Below are 14939 nucleotides of genomic sequence, written 5' to 3'. Positions count from 1 at the left end.
CAAAGTTAGGAAAGTGGGGCATTGTTTCTTTGACTTGGGGAGCTCCTTGGCAGGCCTTAAGCCACCTGTGCCCTCCTCCCTTTTACTTTTCCGTTATGCCAACGAAAAAACGACTCAGTCATGATCAACGTGCCACGAGGTATGGGGGAAATGAAGGCAGTGGAAAGATACTGGCGATGTCCCTCAGTTTGCTTCCCCCTCCGACGGCTTCTACAGATCGCAGCCGAGGTCACGACAACTTCCCCTCCATGCCGACCGCCATTTTCTTTGGCGTCATCGTGGTTTCCCATCTCCGCCTCTACTTCCTCGACAGTCCATATATGTTGCTTTTCTCCTCAGCCCGGCCTCTTGTGGCTTGCGTTGAGGGAAGTCTCTTTCCTCCCAGACGCGGTTTGTTAAAACGAGTAGGTGTTTGCCTCCTGGAAATTGATGGTGCGGTTAACCATTGAAAGATTGTAATTTTTTTGTGAGGGGAGGCTGGTGGGCTAGGGAAAGGGGGGAATTCCCTTTGGTGCAACCTGAGGAGGGGGTGTCATCTCCCAGTGGTGGGCAGGACCTGAGGGTACCCCCTCTGTCCTCTCCTATTCTAGGCGAGCGAAGACACATAATCAGGGTTCAAGGACATATTCCAGGTAGGCAAAGGCACTCAGGGTGGGTTTGGTATGGAGCTGGGCTGGTTAGGAGTACATACCCTCCAGCATTTCTCTGATGAAAATAGGGATGCCCTACTTAACAACAATGACAATAACACTTTTATTATTTAACCCTGGGTTGCCCCAGCCACTCTGAGTGGCTATAATAATAATAATAATAATAATAATAATAATAATAATAGCGATAAAATACCAAACATTAAAAACCAAAAAACGGCCCAACAGGGCTGCCAGATAGTTGTTTATTTACTTGACATCTGATGGGAGGGCGTTCCACAGGGCGGGCGCCACCACCGAGAAGGCCCTCTGCCTGGTTCCCTGTAACTTCGCTTTTCGCAATGAGGGAACCACCAGGAGGCCCTCAGAGATGCTCCTTCAGGTATACTGGGCTGAGGTCATTTAGGACATTAAAGGTCAGCACCAACACTTTGAATATAGGGACGGCCTAAGGAGAAGCAGGACATTCCGGGATCAGTTTCTGTAAACCCGGGACTGTCCCTGGAAAATAAGGACACTTGGAAGGTTTGGCATTGTGGTTGCCTAAGGAGAGGGAGTGCAGCCTGGAAAGTGTCCTGAGGGCCAGATAGACAGGCTTGGAGGGCTGTCTCTGGCCCCTACATGCCTGAGGCCCCAAACTCTTGGAATACAGGATGTTGCAGCTACCTTCTTGCGGGAATTTGTGTGTGTGTGTGTGTGTGTGTCTGTCAGGTACAGTGTGTGCTGTTGCTGCAGCAACTACGCCAGGAAAGGCTACCCCTGACAGAAAATCCCTTTTCCCCACCCAGCTTTTTAAAAGACAGCAAAGGTCTTTTGTCACTTGCCCTTTAGGACTTCTGTGGAGACGCTCTCTTCGCACCCTCGTTTTTGCTCTGGATTTTATCGTTCAACCGATTTCCTTTGTCGGCTCCACATCCCAATTTATGATAGGTATCTTGGCTGGCTAAAGCCAAGCCCCTGCTATGTTTGTTTATTGGTTTGGCGAAGAGCTTTTTCCGACTGCTTAAGAAAAGAGGAGGGGAACGGGAGGGGCCTTGCCTGGATGCAGGGCTTGTAACCCAAATACGGAATGACAACACGCAGGCCAGAAGAATGGCAGAAGGTCTGTCAGGAGCAGATGCGTCTTTTCCTCATTCCCTCGGTCAGGCGGCGTCTTGTCCTCGCACATTTTCTAACTATATCGCGTGGTTCTCATTAGTCATTTGGTGTTGCCCACCTACACTTGGCGACGCTTCCCAAAAAGCCAAATGACGGAGGTTTTAATATTTAGCCCGCCGGAACTGCCACAAATAAACCTGCACAGAGTAGCTCTGCTGGTAGGCGTGTTCTCGACGTTTCTGCACTTCCAGTTCACTTGGATCCTAGGCAAAGCACTTAGACAGAGTGAAAGGAGATTTCTTCCCTCTGTTCCCCACCTTCCTTGCAAACAAGCAGCAGCAGCAGCAATGCTAGCAGGCTTGTTCTTTCTGGGCATCATAAATGAAGGGGAAGCGTTCAGCTCAGTGGCAGAACATCTGTTTTGCATGCAGAAGGTGAGGGGTTCAATCCCCAGCATTTCCAGTTAGGGGAAGGGGAGACCCAGGTCTGAAATCCTGCAGCACCTCTGCCAGTCGGTTTTGACAATACTAAGGATTCAGAGCTGATGAAGCGGCTGGGCCAAAGCCGAAAGGTCGCTCAGTTGCGGATATGCCTGGAAGCGAAAGGAAAGTCCAATGCTGTAAAGAAAAATATTGCATAGGAACCTGGAATGTAAGAACCATGAACCTGGGTAAGTTGGATGTGGTCAAAAATGAGATGGCAAGAATAAATATTGACATCCTGGGCATCGGTGAACTAAAATGGACGGGAATGGGTGAATTCAGTTCGGATGACCATCACATCTACTACTGTGGACAAGAATCCTGTAAAAGAAATGGAGTGGCCCTCATAGTCAACAAAAGAGTGGCGAAAGCTGTACTGGGATGCAATCTCAAAAATGATAGAATGATCTCGATACGAATCCAAGGCAGACCTTTTAACATCACAGTAATCCAAGTTTATGCACCAATTACTGGTGCTGAAGAAAATGAAATTGACCAATTCTATGAAGACCTACAACACCTTATAGAAGTGATACCAATGAAGGATGTTATTCTCATTATAGGGGATTGAACACAGGAGGGCGTGGCATGCTCTGGTCCATGGGGTCACGAAGAGTTGGACACGACTAAACGACTAAACAACAACAAAGGATGCGGGTGGTGCTGTGGTCTAAACCACTGAGCCTCTTGGGCTTGCTGATTGGGAAGTCGGCGGTTTGAATTCCCGCAACGGGGTGAGCTCCCATTGCTCTGCCCCAGCTTCAGTCAAAGGCGACTATAGGGTTGTGGCACTTGCCTCGCTTTTCAAGCTGAGGGAGCCGGTGTTTGTCCACAGAGAGCTTTCCAGGTCATGTGGCCAGCAGGACTAAACCACTTCTGGCACAATGGTACACTGTGACGGAAGCCAGAACGCACGGAAACACTGTTTACCTTCCTGCCGCAGTGGTACCTATTTATCTACTTGCTCTGGCCTGCTTTTGAACAGCTAGGTTGGCAGGAGCTGGGACAGAGCAATGGGAGCTCACCCCATCACAGGGATTTGAACCGCTGACCTTCTGATCGGCAAGCCCCACGATGCTCAGTGGTTTAGACCACAGCGCCACCCGCTTCCCCTTCATAAAGTGAGAAGTGACCCGGCACAGGGACATCTAGTTCAACCCCCTGCAATGCAGAAATATTTTGCCCAATGTGGGGTTCAAACCCAGGACCCAGAGATTAATAATCTCTTGCTCTACCCAGGGAGCTACCTGTGCTGACACCATCTTGCAGTTTCCACCAACTGGTGGAGAAAGAGTCATTGAAATATTATTATTATTATTAATAACAAGAACAACAGCAATAATAATATTTATACCTGGCATTTGGGTAGCTTCCAACACATATTGTTGTTGTTGTTTAGTTGTTTAGTCGTGTCCGACTCTTCGTGACCCCATGGACCAGTGCGCGCCAGGCACTCCTGTCTTCCACTGCCTCCCGCAGTTTGGTCAAACTCATGCTGGTAGCTTTGAGAACACTGTCCAACCATCTCGTCCTCCGTTGTCCCCTTCTCCTTGTGCCCTCCATCTTTCCCAACATCAGGGTCTTTTCCAGGGAGTCTTCTCTTCTCATGAGGTGGCCAAAGTATTGGAGCCTCAGCTTCACGATCTGACCTTCCAGTGAGCACTCAGGGCTGATTTCCTTCAGAATGGAGAGGTTTGATCTTCTTCTTTTTTTATATAATATATTTATTAGCAATTTTTAAATTTAATTACAATTCCAATAAACCATACCATATAACATATCTTTTAACATAATCTTCTTAACTTCTTTGGACTCCCTCACATCTCCCGCTCCTGCGTTCCTAGCCAAGAAGGTTTTTCCAGCAAATTTATCCCCTTATTTCGATTCTTATTATCTAATTTTCCAATATTATATCTCTAATTTTTAATATCCTTTATTCAAATCTAAAAGAATTTAATATAACTTAAAAATTTTCCAAAAATTTGTCTTTTCTTAAATTTAACTTATCTTCATATATCACTTCCTCTATCTCAATGGTGCCCTCAAGATAGGTTTGATCTTCTTGCAGTCCATGGGACTCTCAAGAGTCTCCTCCAGCACCATAATTCAAAAGCATCAATTCTTTGGTGATCAGCCTTCTTTATGGTCCAGCTCTCACTTCCATACATCACTACTGGGAAAACCATAGCTTTTACTATACAGACCTTTGTTGGCAAGGTTGTCATTGCTTTTCTCCCAAGAAGCAGGCGTTTTTTAATTTTGTGACTGCTGTCACCATCTGCAGTGATCATGGAGCCCAAGAAAGTAAAATATCTCACTGCCTCCATTTCTTCCCCTTCTATTTGCCAGGAGGTGATGGGACCACTGGCCATGATCTTCGTTTTTTTGATGTTGAGCTTCAGACCATATTTTGCACTCTCCTCTTTCACCCTCAATAAAAGGTTCTTTAATTCCTCCTCACTTTCTGCCATCAAGGTTGTGTCATCTGCATATCTGAGGTTGTTGATATTTCTTCCGGCAATCTTAATTCTGGCTAGGGATTCATCCAGCCCAGCCTTTCGCATGATGAATTCTGCATATAAGTTACATATAAAAGCATAATAAAACATCAAACGTTGAAAACATCTTCAGATGTCTTCTAAAAGTTGTATTGTTCTTTATCTCCTTGACATCTGATGGGTCTGGTCCTCCCAGTTTAGAGGCCTAAACCAGCCTACTCTTGCACCTGCTTTTGGAAACAGAGACAAAGGTTAAGGGAAGCAGACCCCCTGTCTGCTACTTGGTTCCCAAAACGAAAGGTCAAGAATGATGTTTTCTCATACTCTCAGCAATTCTATATAATTCCTGTTGCGAAGCAAGAGGAAAAATGAGAAGTAAAGCAAAAGAGTTTTTTTGTGTGGTCAGCCTGACGCCTCTACCAAGCCCAGTTGTTATCTGGGGTGGGAACGTTTGTGAGGACGTCTGCAAAGGGGCACACACTCCAAAAGTCACACCCCACAGGCCCTTGAACCATTAGAGCAGGGCAGGGGGAACCTCTGGGTCTCTCTGGATCCTACCTTCTGCCTGGCCAATGGGCAAGGTTGATGGGAGCTGGATTTCAACTACATTGGTACCTTGGTTCTCAAACTGAATCCGTTCTGGAAGTCTGTACCAAAACCAAAGCGTTCCAAAACCAAGGTGCGCTTTCCCATATAAAGTACAGGGTAGCTCGGGTTACATATGCTTCAGGTTACATACGCTTTAGGTTACAGACTCCACTAACCCAGAAATAGTACCTCGGGTTAAGAACTTTGCTTCAGGATGAGAACAGAAATTGTGCTCCAGCGGCATGGCAGCAGCAGGAGGCCCCATTAGCTAAAGGGGTGCTTCAGGTTAAGCACAGTTTCAGGTTAAGAACGGACCTCCGGAACGAATTAAGTACTTAACCTGAGGTACCACTGTAATGCAAAATGGATTCATCCATTCCAGTCTTTTAAAAACAACTCCTAAAACAGCAATTTAACATGAATTTTACTATCTAACGAGACCACTGATCCATAAAATGAAATCAGTAAACAATGTACTGCAGTCGCACGTCAGTCAATCTGTAGCTGAACTGGGTTCCACACAAAACAGATAGAGCCACAAAATCAAAAAATAATTAGCAAAAACAGACAGACCTCCGGCGTAACACTCAAAACGGAAGTGTGGCGCTCAAATCGTCAGCGTAACACTCCAAACGGAGCACATTTTGCTTCTGAAAAATGTTTGCAAACTGGGTTCCAAGGTGTTTGAGAACCAAGGTACTACCGTATTCCAAGAGAGCCACAGGTTTTCTCCACCTCTCCGTTAGAGAACATTGAAGGGGTCAACTGTAGCATGGCGAGAACAGTAAAGCAAATGCAATAACCTGTTGGGAAACTGTGTTCGTGCAGCTACTCACACAGAGTCAATTAAGGTTTGGCAGACAGCCAGAAGGCAATCTGAAGGAGTTAGTCTGCCTGGTGATATCAGAGGCATGGAGACAGCTCCCTGATTGGTCAAGCTCTTTCAAGGGAGTAATAATTAATGGCCTACTAACTGGAATGTGTTAGTTCAGAGTTCAGAGGTTCAGAGTTCTGTGTGTCAGTGTAGGAGTTGTGAGTCGTGTCAGAGAGAGCTAGCAAAAGATCTGTGTTCTGTTCCTGTAAATAGTCCACTGTATATAATAAACACCTAACTACAAGTTCCTGGTTCCTGCTTCGTCTATCCTGTCTGCAGCCAAGTTGCCAACTGCTTTCGTGGATTCTGCGTATTCTCTGCTAGGTCTGGCTAAGGTCCTGCAACTAGTCAGAAAGTTGCGAAACACCAATAGGTTTTACCAATATAACCTGCCTTGGAAAACGAAATAGGAGGAATGCAGAGAGCTGGTGCCCTCCTTGCGATGGTGATTTTCTGTAGGGCCGCAGCAAAAGGTGAATGGGTTAGATCCCTCTCCCCACACGTGGCGGCCCCAGTCGGCAGACCAACGAGGCAGCTCTTTGAATTTTAAAAAATAAGCATGTTAATTGCTTTCGCACAATTAAAAGAACCTGTTAGATGAGCCTCGGCAAGGTGTGGAACAGATTTCAGGTTGCGCCAAGGACAGCTAGGATAACAAAACAATAAGAGCTTTTGTGAGATTCTAAAATTTAGCAATGCACTCCAATCCGTTTCCAGCACAGAACCCTTCACTTATGGGATAGTAGCAACTGTTCTCAGGCTGGGAATAGAACAACCTTGCAGGAACTTGCAGTGCAGGAAGTGCAGAAATGGCACACTTTCCTGGTGAAATAAACTACAGAGTCTCAGGATGTGGTCTAAATGTAGGTGCTGCAGCCACCAGGCAGACGTCCAACAGGTGCAGGGAACCCCATGGATTGTCACTTTGAGTCCCGTGATGAAGGAAAGGCAGGATGTGAAAGTAGTAATGATTTTTACATAATGAATTTTTACATAATGGCTATCAATAGCAGATTGGCTGTTTGGGATGTGTGGTATAATTGATTAAACTAAAAATATTTATTAAAGGTTAAGGCAAAAGGCTAGCCAGACAGAAGGTTTATGTTTGAATTCTGAAGTGTAGGATGTTATACTTTACTGGGAGCAATTTAAGAAAATATTGATATATTTTATTTACATGATGTTTATTTTGCAATGGATCAGTTTTTATGATGTGTCCTACATTGTAAAGATGTATTGAATGTTATTTATATATCTTTGTCAATGCATTTTGCTTTCAAGTGCAATCAATAGATGTAAAGCCCCTTTAAAATGTGTTCTGTTTTGTTTTTGGGAGGGCTATTGAGTTGTTTTTGTTATAATAATAATAATAATAATAATAATAATAATAATAATTATTTATACCCTGCCCTCCCCAGCCAGAGCCGGGCTCAGGGTGGCTAACACCAGTAAAATTACAGTAAAATCATAATAGGAAAAGAACCAATTTAAAATACAGGTTAAAATGCAATTTAAAATGCAGCCTCATTTTAAAAGTAGCCCATAGATCAAAACCATAAGGGGAGGGAAAACATAAGGGTCAGACTGAGTCCAAACCAAAGGCCAGGTGGAACAGCTCCGTCCTGCAGGCCCTGCGGAAAGATGTCAAGTCCCATAGGGCCCTAGTCTCTTGTGACAGAGTGTTCCACCAAGTCGGGGCCAGTACTGAAAAGGCCCTGGCCCTAGTTGAGACCAATCTAACCACCTTGCGACCTGGGACCTCCAAAAATGTTGTCATTTGTGGACCTTAAGGTCCTCCGCGGTGCATACCAGGAGAGGCGGTCCTGTAGGTACATGTTTTGTGGTTTTATATCTTTGATTTTATTCTGCGAACCGCCCTGAGACCCCCGGGTATAGGGCAGTATATAAATTCAATAAGTACTGTATTTTTCGCTCTATAGGACACACCAGAGAATAAGACTCACCTAGTTTTGGTGGGAGGATACTGCAAGAGGGATCTGGCTTCTGGGATACTGTGTGGCTGTTCTGGCTTCTGGGATAACAGTGCCAAGCCTCTTCAGGACAGCAGGATGAAGACTCCCCCTGCCCGGAAGTGGCTAAGGCAGAAGCCAGTACAGGCGCCTCGCTGAAGGGCCGCTGCGCAGTTCTCCCTCTTTGCACAGCGCCTCTCCCTTGCAGGAGAGATGCTGTGCAGAGAGGGAGAACTGCGCAGCGCCCCTTCAAGCGAAGCTGGAGAAGGAACAGTAGACCCTTCTCTTCCTCCTCCGGCTTCCAGGACAGGTGCCTCGCTGAAGCTTTCTGCTGCTCGCCGCAGCTTGTGGGGCTGGCGGTGGGGAAAGCCGAGCTTCCCTCACCGCCAGCCCTGGGGAGAAGTGGGAAGGATGCACACAGCCTTTCCACTGTTCCCCGCGATTGTGGGGCTGGCGAGGGAAGCCCCCCCCCCCAGCCCCAGGGACCACACATTCGCTCCATAAGACGCACATTTCCCCTTAGATTTTAAGAGGGGGAAAGTGCGTCTTATGGAGCGAAAAATACGGTAAATAAATAACACACATGCCTCAACTGCAGAATTCTAGCCGGTGAAACCTCTGCTGGCATGGAGATGGCCCCGAGGTTTCACTTGCAGAATTCCAGCCTGTTGGGCTGCTGTTAGAAGAAGAGATGCTTTGCCAGAGGAGACAAAGTTGGCACTCCTTCTGCCTCAGTCCTTGCATGGTCACCCTGCTTGCTGCTCATGTTATTTCCTCTTTGCTTAGGTTACAGGAGTCATCCTGCAGGAATATCGTTGAACCGCCAGGGCCCAGGTACTATGACAACCAGGCCAGGTGAGCATTGAGATAACAGCAACACCTGCTTGTTCCTAATGGCGTGACTCTTATTTATAGAGCCAGCCCCTTGCCTCTCCAAACTCCGCCAGCTGCAGATTGTGTGATTACCCAGCAACAATTAAGGCCTGCATCCTGACCTGCTCTTCACCCTCGCAGCAACCCACCTGCTATGTAGGCTCATCAACCGAGAACCAGCCCTAGCCTCAGGCAATAACACCACCCGTGGCTGTGACAGGTGGCCAAAAGACTCATGTGCTGCCTACTAAAGGCAGGCAGTTTCTTGTTGCCATCCAGGTGCCCAGGAAGATGTCTTATATCACATCAGGCCCTAGCTCAGTAGTTGTCTGCAGTGATTGACAGTAGCTCTCCAGGGGTTCAGGCAGAAGTCTTCTGAGGCCAGGGACGCAGGCGGCACTGTGGCCTAAACCACTGAGCCTCTTGGGCTTGCCGATCCGAAGGTCGGTGGTTCGAATCTTCGTGATGGGGTGAGCGTCCGTTGCTCTGTCCCAGCTCCTGCCAACCTAGCAATTTGAAAGCACGCCAGTGCAAGTAGATAAATAGGTACCACTCCAGCGGGAAGGTAAATAGCGTTTCCATGCGCTCTGGCTTCTGTCACGGTGCTCTGTTGCGCCGGAAGTGGTTTAGTCATGCTGGCCACATGACCCAGAAAGCTTTTCTGTGGACAAACGCCGGCTCCCTCGGCCTGAAGCGAGATGAGCACCACAACAAAGTCGCCTTTGACTAGACTTAACCGTCCAGGAGTCCATTATCTTTTTATCTTTTTTTTACCTGTAGACACCAGGAATTGAACTTCGGCCTTTTTGCATGCAAAGCATGCACTATACCCATGAACGACAGCCCTTCCCTCTTGTTTTATATGCTAAATGGAAATTACCCATTCATTTGCATGCTAAATAGAAGGCAACCATTCATTTGCATGGGAGGGAACGTTGGGGCAAATGTGTTGCTTCTCCTGCTCACAGGGCACTGTGATGAGAGAAACTTTGTCCAGGGATCTGAAGCCACAATCTCAGGGCTTTTTGCAGACTCATTTCTGTATTCAGGACCCAGGGTGGATCTACTATGTAAACCAGTTGGTTCAAGCATGGTGCTGATAATACCAAGGTTGCAGGTTCGAACCCAATATCCCAACATATTGTTGTTGCTGTTTAGTCGTTTAGTTGTGCCCGACTCTTCGTGACCCCCTGGACCAGAGCACGCCAGGCACTCCTGTCTTCCACTGCCTCCTGCAGTTTGGTCAAACTCATGCTGGTAGCTTCAAGAACACTGTCCAACCATCTCGTCCTCTGTCGTCCCCTTCTCCTTGTGCCCTCCATCTTTCCCAACATCAGGGTCTTTTCCAGGGAGTCTTCTCTTCTCATGAGGTGGCCAAAGTATTGGAGCTTCAGCTTCAGGATCTGTCCTTCCAGTGAGCACTCAGAGCTGATTTCCTTCAGAATGGAGAGGTTTGATCTTCTTGCAGTCCATGGGACTCTCAAGAGTCTCCTCCAACACCATACCTTTTTTAGTACATTTTTTAAGTATAAACTAAACTATGGGACAGGTGCATATTTCTACATTCTTCTTCTTTGGCGATCACTCATAGCCGAGTAAGATTGTCTTCCATAAACACGGTTTTAACTGTGAGTCCGTAAGTGACTGTGGAGGCCAATTCTGGATCCACACATCCTTCCACAGTGGGGAACATTGGTTTCCGGAGTTGGACGAGATGATCCTCAAGGTCCCTTCCAACTATATGATTCTATAATGAAGCTTAAGCTTCCACACCCTCCAACATTTCTCCAATCAAAAAAGGATGTCCAGTGCTATTTTTCTAGAAGAGGAGGTGCCAGAACACACCATGAACCTCCCTTGTTCTCTTATAATGGCAATGGTGCCAGAATTGAGTTCCAGTAGAAAAAAAGCCCTTGGGATGTCCTATTCCATACCTTCCGACATTTCTCTGATGAAAACAAGGACTTCCTAAGGAAAAGCAGGGCATTATGGGATCAAATCAGAAACCAGGACAGCTCCAGGACTGTCCCTGGAAAAAAGGGACATTTGAAGGCTTTGAGCCTCTGGGCCTCTAATCCCGAAAGGACCCCAGAAACAACTTTAGTTCCCATTGCTTAAAATTGAGGGGGTCTAGTAGACCCAATTTGAGTCACGCGACTCAAGTTGATGAATTCTTTGTTGTACAGTGGTACCTCAGGTTACATACGCTTCAGGTTACAGACTCCGCTAACCCAGAAATAGCACCTCGGGTTAAGAACTTTGCTTCAGGGTGAGAACAGAAATCGCGCGGCGGCAGCGGGAGGCCCCATTAGCTAAAGTGGTGCTTCAGGTTAAGAACAGTTTCAGGTTAAGAAAGGACCTCCGGAACGAATTAAGTTCTTAACCTGAGGTACCACTGTATATATTTCAACAATCCCAAAGTCTGAGAGCCAGTAGCACAGATGTTGTAAAGTTGCAGCGATCTGTCGGGGAACAACTCCGTGGTAGAAGATAACAGTGGTAACCCAGGCCTTGTTTGTTGCTGGTTGCAAAGGGGACCCCAATGCAGTTGAAGCTTCAGGAGCCCCCCCCCCCAAATGCAGGGCTGCCACTGTCCTGGATTTCATTGGATGTGTCCCCTGAAAAGGGTGAAATAGCAGGAGAAATTGTCAGGATTGATTTGAAAAACTTGTAGCACTCAAAGCTGGATCACGTGCCCCAGATATTAATGCCATGGTTAAATGTTCTTTGACTTTAAGGTGGTTTCTTTCCAATGTAGCTCGTTCTCCATTCAGCTGTGACCAATGACCAAGTAATCAGGGAATACCCATACAGCTGGATTTTGCAATTCAATGATATTTAGAAATAGCCCTGGTCTTTTTATGCAGCATCCCAGAAGGGTTTTAGGATCCACAGCATTGGTGTAGAGTCCACTGGCGGTGACTGCTCTTCAATTCCCCACCCTGGGTTGGAAAGGTTGGAAAGTTGCTGCCTAAGGTTGTCCCTCCAGATGGTAGTTTGCAGAGGGGACCTCCTCAAAACTGAGGCTCTGGTTTTATTTATTTGGGGTGGGGAGGAGTATTTCTGTAGCTGCATTTTGAAGCTAGGGACTAACTGGAGTTAGGTTTCCCAGAGGATCAGGAAAAAACAACCTGTACCTTTAATACAAATTGAAGTGCAGAAATCAGCCTTTGATGCTTTTCCACAGCACAAGCAGTAATAATTAGCACCTGCTAAGGTCTTTGACATAAAAAAAGAAGATTGATTCACCTGCTGATTTCTGCCTATGTTCAGCTGGTCACTAAAGGCAGAGCAACAAGGGCCTGAAGAAAAGTTGGCAGCCACTACAGTGGTACCCTGGTTCTCAAACGCCTTGGTACGCAAACAAATTGGAACCCAAACACTGCAAACCCGGAAGTATTTGTTCTGGTTTGCAAACTTTTTTCGGAAGCTGAACGTGCTCCGTTTTGAGGGCCACCCTTCCGTTTTGAGTGTTACGCTGAGGTCTGTCTGTTTTTGCTATTTTGCATTTTCGTTTTTGCGGCTCTTTCTGTTTTGTTTTCGTGACTGTGTGGAACCCAGTTCAGGTACTGATTGATTGTGTGACTGCAGTACATTGTTTACCGCTTTCATTTTATGGCTCAGTGGTCTCGTTAGATAGCAAAAATCATGTTACATTGCTGTTTTAGGGGTTGTTTTTAAAAGTCTGGAACGGATGAATCCATTTTGCATTACTTTCTATGGGAAAGCGTGCCTTGGTTTTGGAACGCTTTGGTTTTGGAACTGACTTCCGGAACGGATTAAGTTTGAGAACCAAGGTACCACTGTAATTGAGATAGAAGGGGTTAGTTTCAGATTCTTCCCCCTGCATTGAAAGGGATTTGCAGTAGGGGGCATAAAAACCTGGGATTCTGGGTGCTTATTCCCAGATGTACGGTGATTGTTAGTGGCAAGGGTTTTTGCCGAGAGCTCCCCACCCACCCAGCTAAATGTGTGTGTTTTTCTCTGAACAAGTGGAACAGTTGGTCTCAACCTGCCAGGTGACAGATGGTGAGTGTGTCTGTGTGCTTTCATTCAAGTAAGCCAGGCCCAGGATCAAGCATAAGCCTTAGCAGCCCCCACACCCCTCCGAAACACAGCCAGTTAGTTCGCTGGGTGCCCTTGGCAGAAGGATGAATATGGGGGGGGGCACTGGGAGGGAAGAAAAGGTCCTGCCTATTTGCAGCTTCGAAGGGGGGCAAATCAGGATGTTAAGAGGTCAACAATATCATACCCTCCAACTTTTCTCCGATGAAAATAGGGACGTCCTATTCAGCGATGATGATGATGATAATAATTTTGCTGTTTATACCCCGCCACTCTGACTGGGTTGTCCTAGCCACTCGGGGTGGCTTCCAACATACAGTGGTACCTCGGGTTACATACGCTTCAGGTTACATACACTTCAGGTTACAGACTCCGCTAACCCAGAAATATTACCTCGGGTTAAGAACTTTGCTTCAGGATGAGAGCAGAAATCATGCAGGGGCAGCGCAGCGACAGCAGGAGCCCCCATTAGCGAAAGTGGTGCTTCAGGTTAAGAACAGCTAACGATCTCCTTTCTCTTCCTTCCCCACAACAAACAGTGGGGCTGAGAGACTTCACAGAAGTGTGACTGGCCCAAGGTCAGCCAGCAGCTGCATGTGGAGGAGCAGGGAATCGAACCTGGTTCACCAGATTACGAGTTCACAGCTCTTAACCACTACACCACACTGGTGCCTGCCCTGTGGAACGCCCTCCCCATCAGTTGTCAAACAGAGAAACAAGTCTTTGACTTTTAGGAGACAGCTGGTCAGTCTTGTTCAGGGACGTTTTTAATGGTTGAGGTTTTATTGTGCTTTAAATGTTTAATATTTTCTTGGGAGCCGCCCAGAGTGGCAGCAACTCAGGTGGGCGGCTAACAACAGCAAGAAGTAGCCTTTGCATTTGGAATACTAGACAATGTCTTAATACAATCCAGGTTAGGGTTGTCAATGTTAGGAGCGCAGAACATGTTGGTTCTCCAGTTGTTGCTCATCCTGGAGCATGGCCCAGGCTAGCTGACGACTGAACACTGGGAAGGCCACAGGTTCCCCATTCCTTGTCTGTGCTGCCTGGATCTCAGGTGGACCTACAGGTTTTCAGACAGGAGTCTTTCACAGGCTGACCAGGAGCTACCAAGCAGCTGAACTTGGGGCAATTGCTATGCAGAGCAGATGCTAGACTGCTGAGCCACGTAAAGGGACCCCTGACCATTCGGTCCAGTTGTGACCGACTCTGGGGTTGCGGTGCTCATCTCGCTTTACTGGCTGAGGGAGCTGGCGTACAGCTTCCGGGTCATGTGGCCAGTATGACTAAGCCACTTCTGGAGAACCAGAGCAGCGCACAGAAACGCTGTTTACCTTCCCGCCAGAGCGGTACCTATTTATCTACTTGCCCTTTGATGTGCTTTCGAACTGCTAGGTTGGCAGGAACAGGGACTGAGCAACGGGAGCTCCCCCCGTTGCGGGGATTCGAACTGCTGACCTTCTGATCGGCAAGTCCTAGGCTCTGTGGTTTAGCCCACAGCGCTGAAAGCTCGGAGTCGCATTTGCCAAGATACTGTGCCGTTCTAGCCCAAGGCTAGATAGCACCAGTCCCCTCTCTACCTCTGGGAATACCCCTCTTGAGAGAGATCATTTTTGGTCTGCTGAGGGACACTATTTGAAAATGGTTCTCTGCTATCGTTGGTGTCTGTAATCCTAACTGCACTAAACTCGGGAGTAGCCTCGTTGAACACAGTTGGGAATACTTTCCCATCGGCACGCATAGGAGTTGCATTGTTAATTTGTTTAAAAGAGCCACTGTGGAACTTAGTACAATCTGCATGAAATTCTTTGGCTAAGGCAAATTCACCCTAAAATGAACTC

At 47.0% G+C, this 14939-nt stretch overlaps 1 long non-coding RNA gene across 1 annotated transcript in view; it reads left to right on the top strand.

Moving 5' to 3' along the window:
- LOC310840010 overlaps positions 1 to 9424 on the top strand; it is a 34258-nt gene extending 24834 nt beyond the window's left edge. The window contains exon 3 of the long non-coding RNA XR_014561754.1: positions 8947 to 9424. This is a non-coding gene — a long non-coding RNA (uncharacterized lncRNA). The remainder of the gene's footprint in view (positions 1 to 8946) is intronic.
- Positions 9425 to 14939: the final 5515 nt, after the last annotated feature.

The sequence above is a fragment of the Podarcis gaigeae genome (genome assembly GCF_964106915.1).
Source record: "Podarcis gaigeae genome assembly, chromosome: 2".
Classification (NCBI taxonomy): domain Eukaryota; kingdom Metazoa; phylum Chordata; class Lepidosauria; order Squamata; family Lacertidae; genus Podarcis; species Podarcis gaigeae.
Note: the sequence above shows the minus strand (reverse complement) of the source record. Positions and strands in the feature narration are given on the sequence as shown.